This window comes from Schistocerca cancellata, chromosome 1 (assembly GCF_023864275.1).
Source record: "Schistocerca cancellata isolate TAMUIC-IGC-003103 chromosome 1, iqSchCanc2.1, whole genome shotgun sequence".
Lineage (NCBI taxonomy): Eukaryota > Metazoa > Arthropoda > Insecta > Orthoptera > Acrididae > Schistocerca > Schistocerca cancellata.
In genome coordinates this window covers 255,233,712-255,246,026 of record NC_064626.1, presented here as the reverse complement: position 1 = coordinate 255,246,026, position 12,315 = coordinate 255,233,712, and the positions used below count along the sequence as shown (strand labels likewise).

General features: G+C 39.1%; 1 long non-coding RNA gene across 1 annotated transcript; it reads right to left on the bottom strand.

Moving 5' to 3' along the window:
• Window positions 1–1,922: 1,922 nt before the first annotated feature.
• On the bottom strand, window positions 1,923–3,592 carry LOC126170722 (uncharacterized). The gene is made up of 3 exons (XR_007535461.1): window positions 3,504–3,592; window positions 2,833–2,916; window positions 1,923–2,007 (listed from the first exon to the last, which is right to left on the bottom strand). It is a non-coding gene; the product is annotated as an uncharacterized LOC126170722 (long non-coding RNA).
• Window positions 3,593–12,315: the final 8,723 nt, after the last annotated feature.

The window sequence follows — 12,315 nt, the reverse complement described above, 5'->3', positions numbered from 1 at the left end:
ATAAATTTACTGTTCCAATACCCCTTAATCATTAAGACATTACGTCACTACCAAAGGCTATCAAAATACAAAGCATCACTAGAAATAGAAGATGTGTTACGTTTTCACAAATTAAATGTAGGCCACACTATAGAAAGTACAAATATGGTTTAAAGCTCACCGAATGCTTAATGTCATTCCTGTAACTAATTATAAACGTACGAGAACAGATGTATAGTATCTAGTCAACATTCCTTCACAGGAGAATAGTGCAAACTAGCTTCAAGGATCAAGGTTGATACTAAGTGCAATAAACTGCTAAGGTCGCGGTATAATGAGGCATTTGTTTGTAAACAAGAATACGTGTTCAAACAATTACATCGCTTAAATAATTTCATCCGAAAGGAATACATGAAGTGTATAATGTAGTTTACTAGAAGTTTTCTTAAATGCATGTCGTGATATACATTAATTATATCGAAGAACAGGTGGCGTTCATGTAGCGCCATATCTGTTATTAAAAGTAAAATTTCATAACACAGAACAAACGAATGAGCGCTATAAAGGAAAGGATCGACTCAAACCAAAACTGTTCTCCAAGACGTAAACTTTGAAAATGACATACTATAGTTAACCAATAATAAAATAGCAACTGCCCAGATTACCCTGCATAAAACTGTTGTGAAATTAACAAATAACAATAACGGCACAGTCATATTTATACGTCTGTAGTAACTGGTTTACATTTCAATGTTACATTTTTTGAAATTCATGGAATACAGGCGAATTCTTGAAGATTCAAGTCAACATATAATGAATCGTATCTTGGATTCATAGGCATTGTATCCTAAATTATTAAGTGTGATAAAAGAAGTCGGGATTGCTAGGGAAGGGGCGAAGGAGAGGGGAGTGAACGAAGAGGCGGGAGGGGAAGTATATCAACAGGACTAAGGTTGGCATATGCTTCGAATAACATTTTTTATAAAACTGGGTGTAGCTCGTTGCCTACAAAATTATTTATTTTTATTACAAAAACAACACTGCTTATCATGATTAAATTATATCTTGAAAGCACTGAAAAGTGCATTTAATTGTAAATGAGAGCTTTCAACTTATTCCATACAGCGTCAAGCGCTAAGTAGTATCTTCCAAGTACTTATCAGTTGATGACCAAGGTGGGTGTGAAACGGAAGAAAAATAACGACATAATTAAATAATACTCGGTAATAATTTTGGTTTGTGACATTTATTCCCAGAATAAATGTTATTCATTTTCACCCCATTATGTTAGTGGCGGACATAGCGATTCATAAGCGCCACCTGTACTTTAGTACGACCTTATTTTAAAAATACTTTTGACAAATATTTGTGTGATGTAATCGGTTAAATACTTCTTCGTATTCACAAACAACTGTCTCGTTACATCACTACTTAGCCTCAATTAGCGATTTATTCCACTTTGTATCCATCTTAATCCGCGAAGTCATACTGCACTTACTTGCTGTGAAGAAATGTTGTCTACATACTGTGTATCCTTTTTGACATTACGCTTTTCGTAAGCTTTAAACCATATTTGTACTTTCTATATTATGCCTTCACCTAATCAGAGCAAATGTAACATCATGTAGTACCAAGGATAGCAGTTTTCTCTTTTCTTACATGGATAACGATAGAACGTTGAAACGCGTAAGGCGTATTGGAGTAACAAAACTGAGGATAAGACATTTCACAGTGCTTTTAATGGCCGATTTGTCTCACAGACTTTAGCACTTAAGTTTGTTAACGTTTTCGACGTACCCAATCTGGTAGCGTTTTAGTGACATCCGGAGGCAGAGTATTAACTATTATCACGTCCTCAGTTGAGTAATGATGTGTACACGAAACGAAAAATACACTTTGAAACACAAATGTGTTGTTCCATATACTGATGGAATTTCCACTCACCTATAGCAGCACGGTTTTCTTCTTAGACCTGCAGCCGTTTCTGCAGTCACTCCATAAACACGCGCCAGAGGTGAACGGACGCTCCTGTTGGAAAAGAACTTATCAGTATTACTATAAATAACATGTGGAGTATTTTAGGAAATGTGCTGGTCCTACCATGTACAAATTTTGCAATGTATTTAATTTATCGCTTACTTTGCAGGCTACGCTTAACGATATTATGTATACACTGACTGATTTTCATATCCGAAAAGCATCACTGATCAGTCCGAGCCTCAGTAACTAGCGATACTAACAAATAACTAATATCCCTTGATCTCTGAGGCTTCCTCATTGTGACTGGTTAATGTTTTGGCTCAAATGGTTGAAATGGCTCTGAGTACTATGGGATTTAACTTCTAAGGTCATCAGTCCCCTAGGACTTAGAACTACTTAAACCTAACTAACCTAAGGACATCACACACATCCAAGACCGAGGCAGGATTCGAACCTGCGACCATAGCGGTGGCACGATTCCTGACTGTAGCGCCTAGAACCGCTTGGCCACCAAGGCCGGCTGGTTAATGTTTTGCTTCTGTGACTCAAGCCAGTTGTTGTTCGTATCTCAGGCATAATATTTCAACGACCTTCTGAGTCAACTTCTTCAGTAAGTGCGCTGTTCGCTGACTGGTTGGTGTCCAGGCAGAGAATATACAACATCTCAGTAAAACTCATGACACCTGAAGAAGATGGCTGGGACGCTCATCGAAGTACTGTCCACAAAATGGTAACATCAACTCCGCAAAACAACCGAAAGCATAACATTAACTAGTATCGCATTCTGAAGTGTGTGTGATGTGATCATGACACTTGTAACACGCTTTGAAACCTAAATCTGTTTTTCTTAATAACGATCGAGAGTTCACTTACGTAAACATAATCGCTTTATTCCTCTTCCTGCAGACGTTGCTGCAGCAACTCCATGAAAAACCCGTCTAGGGTGAACTGACGCTCCTGTTGGAAAAGAACTTATTAGTTTTATGGCGTAATTCAGAAGATTTGTTAGTTCCTAACATGTACAATTGTTACGAAATGTTACATTTATTACGAATTTTGCAGGATACAGTTATCGATTAGAAATATACAGTGATTAATTTACTATTCAAGTGACATCACTGCCAAGTCCATTTCCCAGCAAACATTAATGCTAAAAAGAACTAATATTCTGTAAACACTTAAGTTTTCTCGAAGTGATAGGTTGATGGGGAGCTTTCGGGATTTATGACTTGTAGTTTCTCTTTTATTCGCAGTGTTTTAATGACAAACAGAGCCACCTTCTTCGGGTGGGGCGACGTTTGCTGAGTGGTTGGAGTTCAGGCAGTAATGCACTTAACTGCAAAACTCGCAACACCAGAGGGAGACTTTTGAGGTTGTCTTGGAAGTATTGTGCACAAAATTAGAAGAACATTTCGGAAAAGTATCCAGAAGTAGAGCATTACCTAGTATCACGTTATGAACTGAGTGGCGATGTGTTTACAAAATAAAAAATACCTTTTGAAACCAAATCTATTGTTTCCTATATTGATCGAATTTAAACTCACCATAGCAGCACGGCTCTCTTGCTCCTCTTGTAGCCGATTCTGCAACAACTCCATGAAGAACGCGTCAAGCGTGAACTGACGCTCCTGTTGGAAAAGAACTTATTACTTCTGTGACATCCAAAATGTGGAGTAATTCAGAAATTTTGCTAGTTCCTAACATGTACAAGTGTTAAGAATTATCACAAATTTTGCAGGCTACAGGCGTCGATTTGAAGAATACGATGACTGTTTTACTATCCAAGAACATCACTGCCAAATACATTTCTCAGCAAACATTGATATTAAAAACAACTGATAGCCTGTGATCTCTAAGTTGCGAATTTTTAAGTTTATCATAAATTTTCATGACTGCAAGCAACGATAATAAGTGTGCAGTGGTTGACTCTAATATCCAAGTTACACCAATCTCTTGGCCATGTTGGAGAGTTGGAGATTGGTTCTAGGTGTCTGAACGCCCAAACGTATTTTGATTAACTACCAACACTTTATTGTTGTAAATCTGCAAATTACTACCACGATCGGCAGAGCAGAGGGTCACAGCAGAATTACTTGAAGACAGCGACTCTGCTACCTATTTAATCGTTTATTTGCATGTTTTTACTTCTCAAGGCAAAGTAACAGGGACTGTAACACGTTTTACTAACAGTTGCAGTTCCTCTATTTTCTGACTCCACGAATGACACAACTAGTATACCTCCGAAACCCAACAACACTGTTGTTAAGTCTCAAACAAAGTCTACATTTTCTTTGGTCATTTGATATTCACCCCACGCAGCTGGTAGTTGGTAGATCAACCAGATGATTAACAATGCCGTCATCAACCAGTCACTCGTATTGCCGCATATTAAGTGAATCTTCATTCTTACAAGACGTTTCAGCATTAACCTCTACTACTTAAAAGGGACACATCGATTCTCAAGTCTAATTCGTATGATCATTATAGTTCGCGCACTCTTAACTAATGACACACAAAAATTTGCAGCATGATAACGCATTTGGTTGGTCTAAACTCTCTATGTCCTGTGTCAGTGATAAATTTAATGTCGCTCAGTGGAGTTCACACAACCATTTTATCGGCACTAGGGCAAGATTATCAACCAATGGTACCTAACGTTAAAAAATCGGATACAATGTGCTAGTAACATGGCGGAGGGAAAATAGGGCATATGGGATCTGGGGAGAGGAGCTGACAATTTTTGCAGCCAAGGAGGCCTGTAGGGAACACACTGTGACACAACGAGTCATTAACCTGAGGACCAGAGAGACAAACTACTGTGGGAGAAGGTGTGACTAGCCAATCACCCCGGACAAGTTCCATCTCATACCGATCATTTCGATGCAATGAAGTCGACCTAACTTCCCTGCAAAAAGGACAAAGCTCCAACTAATGGGTTCATATTCTCGGGACACGGCCACTAAATTTGTGATGCCTGTGGCATACAAATTCCTTTACGCAACAATTCAAGTTTATGTTGTCTCTTGATCACAAGGCCATAAAGCCTGCTTAAATTTTAGCTGAAGTTGAAAAGAGCACGCTAAAGTTTGAAAATTTTGTACTGGACGTGGACATTAGTCCAAGTTTTAGGTTGTAGGCTCTTGTGTTATACTGAGCTTCCCTCATACCCCATTCTTCTCCAGTGTTTAATAAATCCATCCACACACCAGCGATATTCACCCGTTGTGGTGTTTTGGATACTTCCAAGGAACCAGTGAATCGCGATCAATTTTCTCATCAGTTTTAGGAAAGGTTATGAATATGATTTTGATAGTTCTGTATGTGTGTGTGCGTGTGTATGTGTGTGTATTTGGTGTGTGTTTGTTTGTGTGTGTATGTTTACGTGTGCGTGTGAATAAGGTCCTACAGAAATTTTAGATTTAAATGTTTTGTTGTATTTTTAATGTTTTACCACTTTCAACCATCCTCGTCCATAAACGCCCTGGCTTTCTTGCGCCGAATCCAACATATAACCCTCGTAACTGACACTCATTGGGAGATACTTGTCTAAGGTGTATTATTTGTAATCTGTTCCCATATAGAACATTTAACCAGAAATGTATTTACAGTAAATCGTGGTAGTCTGAAATAGCTATTGGCTATGTTATGTACAATGAGATAGGTCTAAAACCTTACTGCTTTGTATATAACGTTATCACTAATGCAGAATGACATGGCTCACCTCCAAAGTACCTCGAACAGCAACTAAGTTCCTCTGCAGTCGCGGAACTTCGTTTCTCTCCCCTCCTACGCACCGGGAGAAAAACCTCCTTATGCGCCGGAACATCGCTGCAATGATAACGGGCAGCATGTTAGGTATGGGCAGACTGTCTCCATGAATAAATCTTATTGCAATGTCTCACAAACTGATCGCAAGAAAAAACTTGGGACTGGACGACACATCTGTACTCTTAGCTTTTGTAATAAAATAGGTGTCAGTGTAACAGACGGCCTATTAAATCCAGTTCGATGAAATATCGTTTTATTTCAATAAGCTTATCCATTTGTGACTAGTCAACTTGTGTGTGAAATCTTATAGGACTTAACTGCTAAGGCCATCAGTCCCTAAGCTTACACACTACTTAACCTAAATTATCCTAAGGACAAACACACACACCCATGCCCGAGGGAGGACTCTAACCTCCGCCGGGACCAGCCGCACAGCCCATGACTACAGCGCCTGAGACCGCTCGGCTAATCCCGCGCGGCGTTCATTATTTTAATCCGCCGTTGGTAATCCACGATACTAGTAGTATAGCTCAGTTATTACAGCTGGCCAGACATTACAGCGTGATTTGCTGACTACATTACGTTCGTTGACTGTGGCGCTGTAAGGCAGGAACCGCAGTTTCATTTGTATGTACGTATGGCAATATGTTAGTGGTATACGATTTGCAACATGAGGTGGCTTACATCCTAAATATTTCTGCGGTGTCTGACGAGATTAAGATCTGTACTGCACCCATTTAGCTTAGCCGGTTTGTTCTCGCGGTGCTTCACTGTTCCTACCTTGTGTCAAAGTCATCGACAACAATGCTGAACCTTAAAGTACTCTTCCCCGCTATGTAAGCTAAGCAATTACATGTACGACGCAATAGCCATATTTGCGATTAAAATATACCCAGTGATATCTAAATGAACAAAATCCCCGATATCTTACAAATATCAAATGCATTTCACAGCTAACGTTGCTTTACCATATTAATTCAATTGAGCTAAACAACAGCAAGAGAAAGCACTTTCTCTCAGTGGCGGATACAGAAAAACCTCAAGGAGGGGGCGCTCAAGATATTTTGAGCGACCTTTACTTTTACCGTAATAAAAAAATAATCTGTTAAGTCACATGCAAAGTCTGAGAAAGTTTTGTTTAAACTGATTATATACATATGCAAGGCAATGCCATCTTACGATACAAAAAAGTTACAGTTGTGGTTCTCTTCTTTAAATGATGAATTCAGTGCCCCTATTTTTCCTGACAAATTGGTTAATTACATTGTCAATACGACAATCATTGTCAGGGTGAGCATTCAACAGAGCTAAGCCGTTCGTCTCTAATGCATTCGATAGAGAGCCTATATAGTAACGCTGCGGTTTTAGGAATCTTCTCGAAAGTCACTATTGTCGGAGATATACGCATTAATAGTTTCCCATACCTAACTCGTATACGTTAGGTATGGGAAACTATTGTTACGGTATAAGTCAAAATATTGTTACGAGTCTCCTAACAATATTTTCACTGAGATATTACTATGAATTATTATTATTAATACTACACAATCAACTGATCACTCTCACTCTTGACTAATCTTCACACTTGCACTTGCTACAATTGGGACTTCTTACTTATTTATTCTTTAGTCTCAATATTTCTGCTTCTGAATGTAAACTAGGTTCGTATTCGGCGAATAGTCCGTATTTATAACGCTACATACCGCAGGTTCTAAGACACAAGACAACATCAGAATATTAGTAACTTCTCTCGAACAAATGCCAGACAGACTAACGTATCGAAATCACTAGAATGGCCGCGACTTTTCTCATAGCTATGTGTTAACTGCTGTAACTATGTGCCAGCAGAAACCTATAAAATATGAAGACGCGAACGCGTATGCTACATGGGAAAGGACAACTACTCGCTAACTCGATTCAGTATAGTCGCCTGACAAAAGAAACGAACGAATATCGTGCGGGCTGACACTGGCGGGGGAGGCGCGGGTGCCAATGCTTGTTGCCTCGGTGGGGGAGGGGAGGGGGGTAGTGGATGGGACGCCGCGCTCCGCACGCCACCCATATGAATCCACCACTACCTTTCCTGCGGTGCTATTTCTATTCAGTACGACTCTACACAACTGAAACGATTTCCCAACAAGTCTCTTTCTTCACAGACGGCATAAAATTACAGCAATACGAACCTGCAATGTTCACAGACAATATGTATGTTTAATTAAGATAGAACGATCGGTGGCACCATTATAACTGTGAAACGAAGCAATCAATTTGATAATACGTGATGAAAGCACATGAATATCTTCAAAACTTATGTCAAGAGCTGTGCCTCTACAAGTGAAGCACACAAGTCTTGAAATCACATGGGAAGAGAAAACGATGAACTATTGCACGTGGCATCCCGTAACTAACTACAGGTCTCCAAAATTATATCACGCTCTGTCGCAACGCTAATACATCCCAGTCATTTAAACTCTTATAACTATGTGTGATTCATTATGGTAAATGAATGTGTGAAAGTTTAGGCACTGTGATTCATACCTGTTTCGGGTACGTTGCACCTCGCCTTGAAACTGGGTGTTCACTTCTTTCAAAGCTTTTAAGGCTCCACAAGAACGTTAGAATGGTTCGTTAGTTGTATTCAAATACCAAATCAACACTGCGATACTTCGATCAAAGGTGAACTTCCTTTTAATCAGAATGTATTCGTAACGATACTTCAAGTACACGAGAGAAGTAATTGCTAGGCAACGAAGTGCAGGCGACATTGCATTCTTGTTCGCGTGGCCGGAAATCGACATTAAACAGCAACGCGAATAATTACTGTGTCCCTAACTATTTTACACGACGATAGCAAAGCTTAAATGAGCACTGAAGTAAAATTTAAATAACTGAAATGTTTGTACGACGAAATACACATGTTTCGTGATTGAAATATATCGAGCAGTATCTAAATGACGAAAACAATCGAGTACCCAATAAAACCGTATGATTTTAACAGCTGACAGTATTCCAGGATATTAATCCAATTTCCTTAAGCAATAAGACAGGAAAATTTCCTTTGATACGGTGCCAGCGCTGCTAAACATGATTGTACGCAGATTGCACCTATTTTCAACGTGTTTTCTCTTTCACAGGCGGAAGATAAACCAACCGTAGGACTCTATTGTGGTGTCGTACAGTATCGATACCACACCATGCAGAACGCATCCCAAGGTTGGCAGTGGACCATGTGACAGCCTCGACAGTCTATGGCCGTCTTGAAGCTCCACCTGAGGCTGTAGGCGTACGTGGCGCCACCGTCAACCTGGCTTACGAAGACTCCGCAACGAGGCCACGCAGTTTACTAGCGGTCTTCGAACGAAGTTAGCCGAAGCCTCAGCAATTTATAGAAGCGTTTCTGTGTCGCGTTCCGTTACGACTAAGCTCCAATTAACGAACTCTCTCTCGAATCACAAGTTCAAGTTATTGTGCCATTCAGATTACGTGTGCAGCTAATGATTTTTTCGTTCTCTCTAAGCATTCTCATATTTCTCGGCATCCACCTTTGGATGAGCCACAGTATGTAATTTTAATCGACAAGTGAGACAGATCGGTGATATCGCTGACGATGTAACTTTGAAACCAAGCAATTAAATCAGAATATACTATGAAAGGATGTGACCATCGTCAAAACTAAGTAAAGAGGTGTGCCTCTACAAGTCAAGCAGCTAACCTTCAAAACTGTACGAAAAATGAAGACAGTGCCCTATTCCACTTGTCATGTTGTTATTAAACACATCTTCCAAGATCGCGTCACACGTATCAGTTTGAAAATGCTTCTCCACGATCACGCAGTCACTTAGAGAATGCTATACGATATTCTTACTGCAGATTAATCTATATGGTAAATGAACAGGTGATAGCTTAGTCAATGTAGCTCGTACTTCTTGCAGGTATGTGCACCTCGTTCTGTAGCTGCCTGTCCAGTTCGTTCAAAGATTTTAAAACTCCACAATAACATTAGAATATTCCGTTAGCTGTACTCTAAGCACAAAATCCAATAATACAAAACCTGAATTAAAACTGAAGTTTCTCTTACTCTACGACACAAAGAAAGTATTCGTATCGATAATCGAGCAGTTGAGAGAATGCAGAACTAATTGTGAACCAACGCAGCACGAGAATTTAGACGAAATACGTTGTTGTTAGCATGGCCTGGGATCGACGATAAACAGCAACGACAGTAACAATACTCTTTCACAGTTGAGCAACGTCGACAGCAATGCTTAAACCAGAACTTCAACAAAATAAATGTATGCACGACGAAATAATCTTGTTTTCGACTGAAAGATATGCACCAGTATCTAAATGTCGAAAACACACGAGCGGCTAGTACAGTACCAATGGATTTAACAGCTAACGATACTCCAATATATTAATTTAATTTCATTAACCAACAGGAGAGGAAAATTGTTTTGTTACGGTTTCCAAAGCGACTTCTCCTTCACAGACGACCCTACAATGACACAGACAATATTTGTCTGTAATCGACATGCAAGAAAGGTTGTTGACTCCGTTGTCGCCGTGAGACTAAGTAATTAATCTGAGAATACACGCTAAAAGCACACTAACATCTTCAATAATTAAGTAAAGGCGTGTGCCTCTGCAAGTCAACCATGTAATCTTTGAAGCTAAACGAAAAATTAAAGCAGACTATTCTTTCACGTGGCATGTTGTTACTAACTACATGTTCTAAATTCACGTCACAATCCACCAAATGCATTGTTTTGGAAATCCTCACCACTAAATGTACAGTCATTTAAAATCTTATACGATATTCTAGCTGCATATGATTCTACATGGTAAATAAATAAATGACAGGTAAGTAAATGGCTCGTACCTCGAGCGGGTACAATGCACTCCCCTGTGAAGTCGGATAACCGCTTCTTTCAAAGCTCAAGCAAGCTAAGGTCTTCAGAACGTCTCGTAAGTTCTACTGGAAATACAAAACAAGCACTACAATAATTGAACCAAAACTGAAGTTTCTTTCACTCAAGAACACAGAGCATTCATATGGATACTTCAAGTACTCGAGAGAATACAGAAGTAATTGCTAGGCAACGGAGAACGGTGCTTTATGCGATGTAGCTTTCATTGTTGGTAACTTTTCTTTAGATGGACGTTCAGCAGCATCGCATGTAACTATACAGTCACTCACAGTTTAGCAACGTCGTTTAAGCACTTAATGAAATCCATCCATGTCATCGAGTCGATATTCGTATATATTATTGTGTATATGTATATTTCTATATTCCATATCTCCTTCTAACGCACTGGAACGACTTGAACCAAACTTGGTAAACATGTTACTCGTTCGGAAAGAATTACTGTGGGGATAAGAACCACTAACCATCTACTTGCCAAGGACATGTGTATAGAAGTGAAGAAGTACACCAACTCAAGATGCGCAAATAGCCAGATTATATCAATCAATTATTTCAGACTTATTGCACTTAGTGAACTGCAGCAAACGTTCTCACTTCAAACACTTAGGAAACTTTTTCTCTCTGGCAACCACACAAAATCATCAAACGAAAAAAATTAATGTTTACTAAATTTTTACTGTTCATTTAGTAAAACTGCATCATGAAGCATGACGTTTTATTACTTCGTTACTATTAGTTTTGTTCCCGAGACGTTTGTGGATAGTATTCACATATGCTATTAAGCTTACCAAAAAATTATATCATTGGATCGTACATATCGCAGGGGATATGATGCCATAAACACTAAGATGCGTGATAAACTGCCGCATCAGGTATGAAATATTAATTTATTACTTCAGCACTTATGAATCTATTCGCGACACATTTCGCTGATAGTATCCACATATGTCGCTAATTGTATCTGCAAAGAAATATTGTTGTATGACACATAGGCTATGAAACATGAGGTCAAACACCGAGATACACGAAAAACAGCGGCATCTTGCATGGCGTTTTACTAAGGTACCTCTCTATACTTACAGCTTTATTCACAATACTTTTCGCGTACAGTTACCACCTATACTACTGGATGGTCCTGAAAAATTATATCATTGTGCAGCATATAGTTCAGGACATACGTCGTGATAGACATAGTTCTGCATGGTGTAATTCGGTAGAGATATAAGTGAAAATACAGTTCATTTAGGTCTTCCGGTCGTCCTTCTCTTTTACTGGATGATTTCATTGATTTCAATAATCGGGCGATATTCTGTGTGTGCACGGACATATAATCAAAAGACACGAATTCGACAGCATGGTTTACAGACTCGTAGTGAAATGCCTCTTACTTCGAAGTGTATGGCGATTACCATCCATCTGTAATGACTTTGGTGCCGTGCAAGATGAAGTTCTTAATAAGAGACGCTATTGTTTCTTTAGTCTTGGAATAGATCTTCGCAATGAAACATTCTCTTGGGTCGCTTTCTGTGCCTCCGAATACTCAAATCTGAATCTCTAATCCATCAGGAAATCAAGATTATGTTCTGCTGTATTGTCTGTATAGAATTATCAAACCGTGTGTTTTACATTATATTTGTTCTTTACCGACATTTCCTACAATATA